Source organism: Dendrobates tinctorius, unplaced genomic scaffold (assembly GCF_039654945.1).
Source record: "Dendrobates tinctorius isolate UK_male_01 unplaced genomic scaffold, ASM3965494v1 ptg000043l, whole genome shotgun sequence".
NCBI classification, from domain to species: domain Eukaryota; kingdom Metazoa; phylum Chordata; class Amphibia; order Anura; family Dendrobatidae; genus Dendrobates; species Dendrobates tinctorius.
The window spans coordinates 23,818,249-23,833,081 of NW_027361711.1; the positions used below are offsets into that span (position 1 = coordinate 23,818,249).

Genomic DNA, 14,833 nt, shown 5'->3' on the forward strand with positions numbered 1-14,833 from the left:
CCATAACACACTGGAGCATCATCCATAGGGACCATTATATACTGTAGCATTATGTGGAGCTCATCATATACTGTATGGAAAATTATATGTGGCCAATTATTCTGTATGGAGAAATATATGGGACTCATTATTCTGTATTGCGCACAATGTGGTAGCCATAATACTGTATGGAGTAATATACTGTCCTTTTTTTGAGCTATTGTACAATTTAAAATAGATCAGTCATGTCATGTAAGCAGTGAAGTATTTGTCATTGTACTATACCTATATTTCTGTGCCGTATCGGAGCATCATGAGATGTGGTATGTGTTAAAGGGGCGCTCTGGCACTCTTTGGCCCAGGGCACACGAAAACCTGGAGCCAGCCCTACCCCTCCACAACTTTAGCCAAATAACCCCCTGTTTTCAATGCGTAACTATTATTATGAAGTAAATTAAGGTTGACAAGCTTCAGTAATAAGAATTGATGTTTTTGGCATTGAAATGGGCACTGTAGGTGTGTTTACTGTCTTCCACTCCCTGCCGACTTTGCTTCCCCATTGACTTGCGTTGGGTTTTGTGTTTTAGTCGGCCTCCGACTTTTCCCTGTAGTCAGCCGATTTCGTTCTACCCGACTTTTGAGAAAGTCAGGTTTCATGAAACCCGACTCGACCCTGAAAAAGGCAAAGTCGCTCATCTCTACTTATGAGACAACCACTTGCAACCTACCAATTCATGGAGGGGGTGACTGCTTAGTATTAAAATTGCACACACAAAAGGCTTCATAGGGTGCTGGTCACAATCAGGTAGTGCACGATATCTGGTTTACAGCCAATTAGTGATGTGATGACCATAATTTTGTGAGTGGTTGTCTCATCAGTATTTTCCACCTGTGTTGCCGCCATCTTTATTACATGGGTTTGCTGCATTCTGAGACCTGGGCAGGTAAAAACTGCCTCTCTTTTTTTTGCTGTGTGGATAGTTGAAGCGCTGCTCATCTAAGAGTGAGATGGTTTATTTCCCAGCTTGAGTATTCCTGCTATCACCCTTCGAGCTCCTTATGAGACTCCTAGTGCAGGAGAACATATGGAAATCCTCCCCTATTTTGGTGAATTGGGTATGTGGTGGCACAGAATACGCTTACACATAAAAAATATAAAAAAAAATCCGGTAAATAAGTTGAATATCAATTATTATAATATAGTAGCAAATGGAATCACATAGAAAGCAGCATAATTGCAAAACATCCCTTATAAAGTGTATCAGTGTAATGAGTATATATGGCATCATACAAAAAGGTAGAGTAAGTACGGTAAATATATTACACATATCTCAATGTAGAATATTTTGATGCTGATAATTACCGTATTTTGGCTACAATGAATGTGGATCAAAAAGGATATCAAATTCTATAAAGGGAAGCAATCAACATACTAATGTGGACATAAATAGTTTGTACATACTAGTTCAATCCATGAAATGCTGCTAGTCGTGTGCGTTCTGTGCTGCCACATACCCAATTCACCAAAATAAAGGATTTTTTGTGACTTTTGGCTGCTCCTCAGTTTTTCCTTCTTTGGTTCCAACCATGAAATGATGTGAAGTCAGAGAAAAGTGTCAACGGTGTGTTAAATTTATCATCCTGCTTGAGCCAAATGATAGAATTTACATAGAATTAGTAAATTTGCCCCAGTGCGTCATCACAATGTAAGAACTGAAAGATTAATAAACCGATAATTATGAGCAGGTTATTATGTGAAAATGAAATAGTGAGCAATATGCAATTAGATGTGGGCATTTGTAGTCATTAGAATGCAATGTTTCAAGTCCTACGAACCTCAGCTAAAAACACTTGAATATTAATGATTACCAGTGATTACTCTTAATTGCCGTGTCATTATTCCATAGTAATTTCTATTCCTACTGCAGTCATTTATTATCTATAAGAAAATTTATAGATTAGTAACTTTTTGATTCAATGCTATGGTGCTTTATATATAAGCTAGGTGGATGTCCGATGCTATCGCATCGGGAGGGCGGTAATGTCACAATGGGGCAGGCTTTGCAGCATTGAGAATCTCTCCCCCCATGTGCTCACCGACCTATCCACTCTCTCTTTCTCCATGTGCTGACTTCTCCCGTCTGTGCTCTCTTCTTTGACGTACTTTTTTAGGAGGAGCCATGTTGGCGTTGATATTTGCTTTTTAAAGGGGTTTTCCAACAAATAAAAGTTCATTTAAATAATTGCCTGTGTCTGACCGTGAACAGAACATACCACAGCTCCTGAGCAGGGGAGGAAGCAAAAGACAATACTGACATTACAGCAGGAGATTGCAGAGGATACATTTTGTGAGGTAAAATATCGTTTAAATATAGTGAAATATTTTACCTCATGAATCCTCTGTGATCCCCTGCTGTAATGTCAGTATTGTTTTGCTTCCTCCCCTGCCCAGGAGATGTGGAATGCTCCATACACGGTCAGACACAGACAATTTTTAAAATGAACATTCATTCATGGGAAAACACCTTTAATGTGACCTGCTTCCTCTGCCTGGCCTGTAGACACGTCGCGCATCTGCTGCCGGGAACAGCCGAAAGATTCACTGCACCTAAGCAAAATTCACGCAGGTGCTGTAAATCAGACTGCCGCCATCTTTATGCAGACAGATAGCAGCGGTCACATTAAAACTGTGCATGCTCTCCTCCTGTAAAACAATGGCAGCAGTCAGTGAATCATTTGGCTGATGCCGGCGGCAACGTGTTCGTGACGATGTTCCGCTGGTGTTACCGCGCAAGAGGCTGAGTATGGCATATACAGCGTGTGTGTGTATGTGTGTGGTGCATACGGCATATACAGAGTGTAGATTGCGTACGGCGTATACAGTGTGTGTGTGTGGTGCACATGGCATATACAGTGTATGTGTGTGGTGCGTATGGCATATACAGTGTGTTTGTGTGTGTGGTGTGTACAGCATATACAGTGTGTGTGTGGTGCGGCGGTGTTTCGCTGGTGGTACCGCGCGAGAGACTGGTACCACAACCAGTTTCCATATTGAGACACCCATCACTTGGGCGTCCCAATATGGTGGTCGGTGAACTTCCACGGCTTGGAATTTTGGGATCCGGAGACATCTGGACGGAACAGGATGTGAAGATATTACAAGGTAAGTATATATTAGATTAGCGTCAGAGCAAAGTGCTTGTACTTGTCATTGCTTCAATTTACATGGGCAAATGCATAGCGGCAATTAGCGGTAAACCACAAGCTCCACCTATGGCTACTAATACAAGTGTAATAGTACCCTTATGCAGATGTCTGTCATCCCCTGAGGAAGAAGTAGCTTATACTTCGAAATGTGTTGGGAATAAAACATTGATCTTTTATCATAACTGTAATTGTGTATATTGTCAAGCAGCGCACGAAGTCCAAAAAAAGTTCCATAGGATTTGATATCTCGGTGGTCACTTCTTTGACCCTTGGATGTGCAGCAGCTGATCACTAATTCTATGTGCTTCATCTCTCCTACAGCGGGTGAGTAGATTCTATATACCTTTATAATCTTATCATCGGATAAGACCCTATATGCGCTTTTCTGTTCCTATAGTGCAAATCATATATCAGAGGATAGACATTACAAAAAAGCCCCAAAGCCAAACCCCTTGTTGAGACCCAATGGACTCACAGTAATAAATCTGCAAATCCACCGGCTCTCAAGTATGGAAAGATTCCTAAAAAGATCCCCACCTTTCTGTCCCAATGAGAGCTGATCTATAGCTCTAAATAATAGCTTACTTGCGTCACAAAAATGATGTTGCTGAAAATGTTTTGGTAATGTCTTTAATGGCTCATATTTCTTTGCTGACTTTGCTTTTTCAATATCTCTGATGTGTTCCCTCACCTGGATTTTAAATTCTCTAGTAGTCATTCCAATATATATTTTTTTGCAAGGACATGCTGCAAAATAAATGACTCCCTTGGAAGAACATGTAAGATGGTGTTAAACCTTGTATGTTTGGCTTCCATCAGAATTATTGTAGTCTTTTGTTTTAATCATACTTTTACAGGCTCTTGAAGAGATACATGGATAGAAGGCCCAGATACTAGCTGCAAACTCAGTCAAAGACCCGGACTCAGGTGAATAGTGACTATGGACTAACATGTCCTCAAGATTTTGTGATCTTCTTGCTGTGATAGCCGGACGAGTTGGTAATATTTGTTTTAAAATTGGGTCAGTTTGGAGGACGCTCAAAATTTTTATTCAATAGATGTAAGCTGATCCCAATGTTTATTAAAAGATGTTATCAAACGAATGAGCTGAGTTGTGATATCCTTTCGAGGATAGGGTTTCCTGTATAGCAATTGATCTCGAGGGACCTTAGCAGATCTGATGTATCCTCTGCTAATTTGAAAATGACTGTATCCTATTTCTCGAAAGCGCTGATAAAGAACGTGTGCTTGTTTGTTAAAGATAATCTGGGAAGAACAGATTTGCTTGAGACGTAGATGTTGACCAATGGGTATAGAACTGATAGTAGATCATGGATGAGAAGACTTTGCGTGAAGCAATGCATTAGTGGCCGTTGATTTTCGATAGACATCCATGGGTATGAATCCCTCTGACCGAATTTTAGTCTAAGCTTCAGTTTAGGTACCAGACCAGTACACGAACTTGAACTAGAACCCGAAACCCATAGAAGTCAAAGGGGACCCGAACTTTGGTGCTGTGAAATGGTCATAGTAAGGGCTAGGGGGCTTCCAGACCTCTCTCTTTACAGTTCAGATTCACCCATCACTACTTATAGGCAAATTCAAATCATGGTGCAACCAAGATTAACCCTTCCCCCTCTGGCAACTTTTCATTTTTTGTTTTTTCCTACCTTTCTTCCCGTTCCTCCCATTCTTCCAAGAGCCATAACTTTTTTATATTTCTGTCAATATAGCCATATGCGGGTTTATTTTTTAAGGAACCAGTTGTACTTTGGAATGACACCTTTGATTTTTCTACATAGCGTACTGGAAAACTGGGAAAAAATCCAAGTGCAGTGAAATTGCAAAGACAGTTCAATTTCACAGTTGTTTTGAGCTTGGGATCCAGTGTCTCTCCCCTTCTCCCCTGGTATGTTTCACTAATGTTTTTGTGTCCTTGTAACTTCATCTTTTATTATCTGGCCGTCCAGTTGGGGATTTTACCCCTTATTGCTTTCTAACTGGTCCGCTTGTTACATTTTTTGTTACAATTTTTGACACTAATTCATCTACACTACCAGGCGTTTACTTATGACAATGGGTAGAGTGAGCATTTTGACACTGTATATCCCTTAGCTCTGCTTTTTCTTGTGTCACCCTTTGTTTGCCATGGTTTGTGCTATTTTTACCTGTGCTATTTAATAAAGATTTGCGATCTTATACCATACTTTGGACATCTATGCACTGATTTCCTTTTAAAACAGTGAGGGTGATAAACTTAATAAATTTAATACTTAATAGAGCACTATAATGAAATATAATAAAATAAAATCCAAGTTGGAACACCCCTCTGAAACTATGGATGGCAGACCATCCGGAGAGAGTGACTATACACACTGAATATGGGGGGAAAAAACCAGCAAGGTGGCAGGTGAAAATAGATAAGATATATGCAACAAAGTGCAGTTATAATTAAAATACCCTTTATTAAAATATGGGTGTACACATAAAACAATTAAAAGAAAGACATACCAGGCATGTACACGGTATCATAATATAATATGTTATAGCATGAAGCTTAATATATAACCATGTAAAAATATAGAAACAAGCTCAATAATAAACAGGTAATAGTTGTATATTTCTATATAGACCCCAAAGATAAAAAAGTGATAAAAAAGAAAAATGAAAAGAAAAAATTATATAGTGAGATATAAAATATATATGAATATTGTGTATATAATAATGCAAAAATGGAGTGACACAACAATAATCAATGTAAGATAAAAATTTGTGGAGACGCACATAATATAACCAAAATTGACAAAATGTGTACAGAAGAAACCACACTAAATGTGTGGAAACCACAAAGTTAAAATCAGGGGATGGACAACTACCTGGTGAGCTGTAGAATGTGCCTGGTAACGCGCCCCGACGCGCGTTTCGGAATGAATTACCTTCGTCAGGGGGAGAAGATACTAATAGCCGGCACTTCCATTTATAATGAGGTCAATATCGGGTGGGCCACAGAACGGCGCATGCACCGCCGCCGCGACCCGGAAGACACATCGCGCGCGGCGTCACATGACAAAACACTGCCGGGTAAACCCAGCGTGTCAGGGCATGGAGAGACGCCGTCGCCATGTGAACCACCGGCGCCTAGGCGGTGCATGCGCACAAGGGCCCATCCAGGAAAAAAGTAAGAGGAAGTATAAGTGCAGCGATAGCTGCAAGAGGACCGCTTGTCCAGCATAACGCCACAATATGTATGTGGGAGTATAGAATCCAATAAAGGAAAGAATAAAATGAGAAATAAAAATGATAATGAATAAAGATAAGTGAATAAACAATACTAAAGAAATGAACAATTCACATATAACATGTGAGAAAGAAAAGATGACACTAAATGTGACAACAATTTAATAAATAAAAGAAGGAAAAAGTGTATAGTACATAGAATAATGTGAAAAACAGTGCAAAAACATAATAATAGGGAAATAAGAGAAGTATATAAAAAAAATATATATATCTCTCCATCCATACTGCAAGACTCAAAATGTATCACCATTGCAAGATAAATTGATCTAAATAGTGCTAAAAAGAGGTGCACATATTCACATAGTAATATGTATCTAGATATAATTAATACTCCGAGTGCACCATTGTTACAAGGTAATAATTGTGTGCAGTACGAAAAAAGGAGGAGATAACATATTATACATAATATTATATATATGTATATTGCTAGAAAGATATATTTATATCTCCATCCACATTCAGTATCATGATGTATACGAGAAGATCTTGTCACTGTTTCCTCTTTCTCAGAAATATGTGGTCCATAAGGATACAAAGTGCCGACCAAAGGATCTAAAATAAATACAAACGGAATTAAAAAAAGTACAAGGGTATTTTATAAAAACGGAATAAAAGATAAACTCTCATTCAGACCCAGTGGGGACACAGTATTCAGTGTCCAGATCCACTGGGTTTCTAATTGTGCAAGACGCTTGCTGACATTGCCTCCCCTAGCCCCCTTACAAATCATGTCAATGCCAGACACTTTTAATGAAGTAGGATCACAATTGTGATAGATTTTAAAGTGCCTTGGCAAGGTTTTAAGGGAAGCAATGTCCTCAACCTCTCTCGCTGCCTTTATGCCTAAAACGTGCTCACGAACCCTCACCTTTAGCTGGCGGGTGGTGAGGCCCACATAGATGAGGGAACATGGGCACGTGGCATAATAGACTACAGCGGTTGATGAACAGGTGATGGATTGTTTGATGTTAAAAATGCACGAACCATCTGAGCTTGCAAAAGTGCAGGCCCTGGCAATGTTGCAACAAGCAACACAAGAGCCGCAAGGTTTGCATCCTGCGGGTCGTGTGTGATGAGACGTGAGATTGTTGACTGGTTTGGAAATGTAATGGCTTTTCACTAACAAGTCACCAAGGTTGGGTGATCTACGAAAGGCAATATTGGGACAGTCGCCAATGTATTTAGAGATTATCGGGTCATTTTTTAAAATAGGCCAAAATTTTTTCAAAAGAAATCTCATTTGTTCATTGTGACCATTAAACGTAGTGATAAACCTAACCACTTCCTTGGATTCGGATCTGTTCATGTTCGTGTAAAGTGCATTGTGACGTGACGTATGCTTGGCTCTGTTAAAGGCTCTCTTTAATGATCATCTGCTATAGCCACGTTCAAGGAATCTTTCCTTTAAAAGATCAGCCTGTTTGAAAAAATCGGTGTCTGTAGAGCAAATGCGTCTTAAACGCAAGAATTGTCCAATGGGTATTGAATTAATAAGCGTACGAGGGTGGGAAGATGAAGCATGGAGAAGGGCATTGACGGAGGTGTCTTTTCTAAATAAATCCGTCTGAAGATGATTGTCAAAGTCCCTCATAACTAGAACATCGAGAAATTCGATGGTTTTAAAGTCACTGCGATATGTGAGATGCACATTGATGTTGTTGGAATTCAATACATCAATGAAATCAGGCAACATACCGATGGGATCCTGCCAAATAAAAAATATGTCGTCAATGTAGCGTGTCCAAAAGGGGACACGCTCCATCTGTTCAACTTGACCGGAAAAGAATAAGTCCCTTTCCCACAGACCCAGGAACAGGTTGGCATATGAAGGGGCAAAAGAAGCACCCATGGCTGTTCCCTGGGTCTGTAGGAAAAAGGACTCCTTGAAAATGAAAAAATTGTGTGATAAGGCAAATTCTAATAAATTGATGAAAAATATAATGAAAGCTCGTGAAAACGAAGAATGCTGTAAAAAATATGAAACAGCCGCTATCCCATCGGTGTGCCTGATGCTAGTGTATAAAGATTCTACATCACATGTGACAAAGAAAGAATTTTCATCAATGTGTAAACCATCAACTTTCTTGAGAAAATCATTGGTATCTCTGGTGTAGGACGGGAGGGCAGTAACAAGTGGTTGTAGAATGTAATCTATGTACTTGTTTACATTTTCTAAAAAGTTACCCCTCCCTGATATAATGGGCCTACCAGGTGATATCTCTCTGTTCTTGTGTATTTTAGGCAATAGGTAAAGGGTGGGAATGGTCGGTTCATGGACCTGCAAAGCCAGAAAAAGATCATTGGTAATAATGCTATCTTCCTTAGCGTCATTTAATAGTACTTTTATTTGGCAGGATCCCATCGGTATGTTGCCTGATTTCATTGATGTATTGAATTCCAACAACATCAATGTGCATCTCACATATCGCAGTGACTTTAAAACCATCGAATTTCTCGATGTTCTAGTTATGAGGGACTTTGACAATCATCTTCAGACGGATTTATTTAGAAAAGACACCTCCGTCAATGCCCTTCTCCACGCTTCATCTTCCCACCCTCGTACGCTTATCAATTCAATACCCATTGGACAATTCTTGCGTTTAAGACGCATTTGCTCTACGGACACCGATTTTTTCAAACAGGCTGATCTTTTAAAGGAAAGATTCCTTGAACGTGGCTATAGCAGACGATCATTAAAGAGAGCCTTTAACAGAGCCAAGCATACGTCACGTCACAATGCACTTTACACGAACATGAACAGATCCGAATCCAAGGAAGTGGTTAGGTTTATCACTACGTTTAATGGTCACAATGAAAAAATGAGATTTCTTTTGAAAAAATTTTGGCCTATTTTAAAAAATGACCCGATAATCTCTAAATACATTGGCGACTGTCCCAATATTGCCTTTCGTAGATCACCCAACCTTGGTGACTTGTTAGTGAAAAGCCATTACATTTCCAAACCAGTCAACAATCTCACGTCTCATCACACACGACCCGCAGGATGCAAACCTTGCGGCTCTTGTGTTGTTTGTTGTAACATTGCCAGGGCCTGCACTTTTGCAAGCTCAGATGGTTCGTGCATTTTTAACATCAAACAATCCATCACCTGTTCATCAACCGCTGTAGTCTATTATGCCACGTGCCCATGTTCCCTCATCTATGTGGGCCTCACCACCCGCCAGCTAAAGGTGAGGATTCGTGAGCACGTTTTAGGCATAAAGGCAGCGAGAGAGGTTGAGGACATTGCTTCCCTTAAAACCTTGCCAAGGCACTTTAAAATCTATCACAATTGTGATCCTACTTCCTACTTACCTTGTAACAATGGTGCACTCGGAGTATTAATTATATCTAGATACATATTACTATGTGAATATGTGCACCTCTTTTTAGCACTATTTAGATCAATTTATCTTGCAATGGTGATACATTTTGAGTCTTGCAGTATGGATGGAGAGATATATATATTTTTCTTATATACTTCTCCTATTTCCCTATTATTATGTTTTTGCACTGTTTTTCACATTATTCTATGTACTATACACTTTTTTCTTCTTTTATTTATTAAATTGTTGTCACATTTAGTGTCATCTTTTCTTTCTCACATGTTATATGTGAATTGTTCATGTCTTTAGTATTGTTTATTCACTTATCTTTATTCATTATCATTTTTATTTCTCATTTTATTCTTTCCTTTATTGGATTCTATACTCCCACATACATATTGTGGCGTTATGCTGGACAAGCGGTCCTCTTGCAGCTATCGCTGCACTTATACTTCCTCTTACTTTTTTCCTGGATGGGCCCTTGTGCGCGTGCGCCGCCTAGGCGCCGGTGGTTCACATGGCGACGGCGTCTCTCCATGCCCTGACACGCCGGGTTTACCCGGCAGTGTTTTGTCATGTGACGCCGCGCGCCATGTGTCTTCCGGGTTGCGGCGGCGGCGCATGCGCCGTTCTGTGGCCCACCCGATATTGACCTCATTATAAATGGAAGTGCCGGCTATTAGTATCTTCTCCCCCTGACGAAGGTAATTCATTCCGAAACGCGCGTCGGGGCGCGTTACCAGGCACATTCTACAGCTCACCAGGTAGTTGTCCATCCCCTGATTTTCACTTTGTGGTTTCCACACATTTAGTGTGGTTTCTTCTGTACACATTTTGTCAATTTTGGTTATATTATGTGCGTCTCCACAAATTTTTATCTTACATTGATTATTGTTATGTCACTCCATTTGTGCATTATTATATACACAATATTCATATATATTTTATATCTCACTATATAATTTTTTCTTTTCATTTTTCTTTTTTATCACTTTTTTATCTTTGGGGTCTATATAGAAATATACAACTATTACCTGTTTATTATTGAGCTTGTTTCTATATTTTTACATGGTTATATATTAAGCTTCATGCTATAACATATTATATTATGATACCGTGTACATGCCTGGTATGTCTTTCTTTTAATTGTTTTATGTGCACACCCATATTTTAATAAAGGGTATTTTAATTATAACTGCACTTTGTTGCATATATCTTATCTATTTTCACCTGCCACCTTGCCGGTTTTTTTCCCCCATATTCAGTGTGTATAGTCACTGATTTCCTTTTGTAGTTTCCAGTCACAAATAATGCAGCTGCAGAGACACAGACTAAATCTCCGAGCACGCCCAAAATACTCGGAGATCATCCGAGCATGCTCAGAAATCTTGAGTAACTAGCATACTCGCTCATCACTAGTCACCAGGCTCAGTCATTGAATACATCGGCATAACCCGGAGCCTAAAGTAAAGTTCACACTGAGAAAGCTTTGGGACTAACAAAAATTATTCTCAAAAAACTTCTTAAAAGAGATTGTATTTTTCATGTATAATGAAACCCAATGATGTGATGTGTGGCACCTAAAGAAAAAGAAGATAAAAATGCGATAAATAAAAAAAAATGGTCTTGAAAAAGAAATTCTGCTCTGGCATGATACTTTTCTTCTTTTTATAATATCTTATTCCACTGCCAGTATAGGGATATATCCAAGTAAATGCAGAATAATTTAGACTCGTACTGCTCATTGTAGGCCGTTTACTTGAGTTTTTCTCTGATGAAGTCTGATGAGAGTCGCCTCCATATAATGAGTTAATGACAGCTACTACATGCTACACAAGGCAAATTGTTTTCATCTTAGTCTAGAGACAGTCTCTGACCGGTCTTCTAGCCGTCATGCACTCACAGTCAACTTACAACCAAAGCTAAAGGAAAACAAAAAAAGTGCTTTTTAGCTACAGTGTTGGTATTTGCTCTAAGCACAGACTGGAAAAAAGCAAAGATTAAATTAGGCATGTTTAATTGCCTTGTATGTACACAAAATGAGGCGGATATTGAATTTCTTCAAACAGGACATTTATTTATACTTCAGATTGCTCATGCCATTAAAAGAGTGTTATGAGATATGCCATTTCAATTTAGCCATGAGTTTATACCAGTCATTTGTCAGCCCTTTGTCTTTGTCACGCTACGTTTGCAAAGCAATTGAAATTGGATATTTAAGGCTGTATAAAACAGGAAGACCGTTGTGAGACCGTATCTCTTTATTAGAGGAAAACGTTTAACCCCCTTTATCAGCACGGTGGTCCAAACTGAAGATAAGTCTAGGATACCGATCTGTGACCCATGTATATAAAAGGGAAATAAATGAAGAATGGAAATAATTTTGATTCATTTGCATAAGTCTGGGTCTAGAATAATTGGTTTCAATCCTATTTTTGAGGTGCCACTACAGTAGATTTAGCACTCTGTATTCATAGAATATATGATTTCTTTGCTTTAAAGGGGTTTTATTTGTTTCTTCAGAATCATTGACAACTTTGTCCTAACAGGTTTTCTTGTGTTGCAAGTCAATTGTATTTAACCGCTTCACGACATCAGCAGTACATGTATAACTCAAGTCAGAAGCGGATAAATGGAGTGGACTGGTAGCACATGTATGTGTGATACAGTCAGGACCTTCCTCTACAATTTGCAGGTAGGGCAAAGAGCCTTCCTCGATTGTTAACCTCTGACAGCAGCATTAACACGACACCGGCATGGGGGCACGTCATTCAAAGCACCCATCGGCACGCCCTGTCATTTGATTGCAAGCCGCCAATGGGTCTGATGAAGACCTCCATGCCTGTTATTGCTGAGCTCCATTGAATCGCTGCCTGTGGCCAGGCTTCAAAAGAAACCATGATCTTCACAATTTGCCGCAATACTGTGGTATTGCTTGACATAGCACAAGCAATCAGAAAGATCACAGCTTCAAGTCCCCTAGGCCGGTGACTAACGAATATAGTTTACGGGATAAAAAAAGTTTTAAAAAATATGAAGAAAATGAAGTGACGTGAATGCACGTCAAATGCCTGACAAAGCCTACAGATAGAGCAGCGATGGTGATTTTTTCAAATTACTTGCAACCTTTTAAAATTTAGCTTTTTTTTATTTATTATACTTATATAAGTGTCATTAATTCCACAGCACTTTACCGATATTATCTTCTCTGTCCCCATTGAGCATCACAACCTAAATTCCCTATTACATATGCATTTGGAGTGTGGGTGGAAAGCATAGAACCCAGAGGAAATCCACACTAGCACGAGGAGAACATACAAACTGCTTGCAGATGTTGTCCTTGGTCTTTTAATTCTGAATTTCAGTGCTGTAAAGCAACTGTTCTAACCACTGAGCCTTCGTGCTGCTCTTTTCCAAACCCCCAAAATGTCATGTTTCTCAGCCTGAATACTAAGAAATTAGACATTCATATTTTAATAGTATTTATTCCAAGCAGCCAAAAGAAAAGCATTAAGCAATATGAGTATACTCTAGATGGGAAAAGATAAAAAATGAAGATAATCTACGTCTACATTGTGATTGCACCTTCTCATCCCTCTTTGTTGTGCAATCACATCGTAGAATTTTGCTGGCATAAATGCATCACACATTGGGCTCCTCACATTAATGAATCCACACCAAAACACACACTTTATGCAAATCCAACATTAGCCTAAGCCGATAACATTGAACAAGCAGCATTTATAGCCACCGTAAGGATATGCTCACACAATCATATAAAAAAATCATTCAGCGTTTGATCCAGAAAAGTGGAAAAAAAAGTCTCAGTTTTCATCCATGTGCAGTCCTTATACAATCTGTTTTTCCACAGCAGCAGTTATTAATCATTTACAGTTGCTTATGTTACAGAATTGCAATGCTACACCATGTCAGACTTGAAAGGGTGAGTTTCATCTAATTTACGGAAGAAACCAGTGCATACTGTGATCTTTCTCACACGCAGATTCAGTCAGTGACAGTCCCATTGAATAACATTGGCTTGAGTGCGATACGTTATTTTTACGGACAGCACTCGGACTGAAAATACAGTCGTGTGAGTGAGCCATTACAGTTATTTTAATCGGTGATAATAGCAAAGTTCCTCATTCCAATTAGAAATATATTGTAGCATAAGATCTCTCGGTAAAAGCCATAATGCAGCAATGACCTTGAGGATCAGAGCTTTCGTCTATAGTATTGCCCTTTATGACAGTTCAGGAGCTTCCATCTGTCAGTCAAAGACTACTGACAGGGCTGCCATACCAGGATCCTAAGAATTGATTTGCTTATCTCTAATTATAAATATAAATTCCTTTAACCCTTTGCCAACATCCGTCATACGGTGCACCAAGAAGTGGTTTCTCGTAAACCGCGGTAAATGTTCTCAGGCCTGTTTTTGCCACGAGGCACCGGATGTCCGATGCCAGGCTCAGGTTTGATTTATTTTTAAATCTTTAAATCTTCTCTCCCCTCACTCTCTGTAAAAGGTGCCACATGGAGTGGGATATCTCTGGAAAAAGGCTCCGCATGGGGGGATGTCTCTGGAAAAGGGGGCCACGTGGGATGGGGATGTATCTTGAAAAAGGGGTTGCATTGGTTGGGATGTCTCTAGAAAAGGGAGTCACATGGGGTGGGATGTCTCTGGAAAAGGGGCAGCGTAGCATCACTATGAAGAAGGGGCAGTGTAGGGTTGGATGATTATGGAAAAGGGGTAGCATGGGGTCAGATCACTATGGAAAATGGGCAGTTTGAGGTGGGATCACTTTAATAGACAAGGGGTTAGCGTGGAGGTGGAATGACTGAAAAAGGGGCAGCATGTGGTGGGATCACTATGAAAAATTGGGCAGTGTGGGGTGGCATCACTGGGGTAGGATGGCTATGGAGAAGGGGCAGCGTTGGCTGGGATCACTTTGGAGAAGGGGCAGCATGAGGTGGGACCACAATGGAGAAGGTGCAGCATGAGGTGAGATCACTATGTAGAAAGG

General features: G+C 39.7%; 1 long non-coding RNA gene across 1 annotated transcript in view; it reads right to left on the minus strand.

Annotated features, from left to right (window-relative positions):
* Positions 1-5,752: 5,752 nt before the first annotated feature.
* LOC141089023 (uncharacterized) overlaps positions 5,753-14,833 on the minus strand; it is a 183,627-nt gene continuing 174,546 nt past the window's right edge. The window contains exon 3 of the long non-coding RNA XR_012232143.1: positions 5,753-7,035. This is a non-coding gene — a long non-coding RNA (uncharacterized lncRNA). The remainder of the gene's footprint in view (positions 7,036-14,833) is intronic.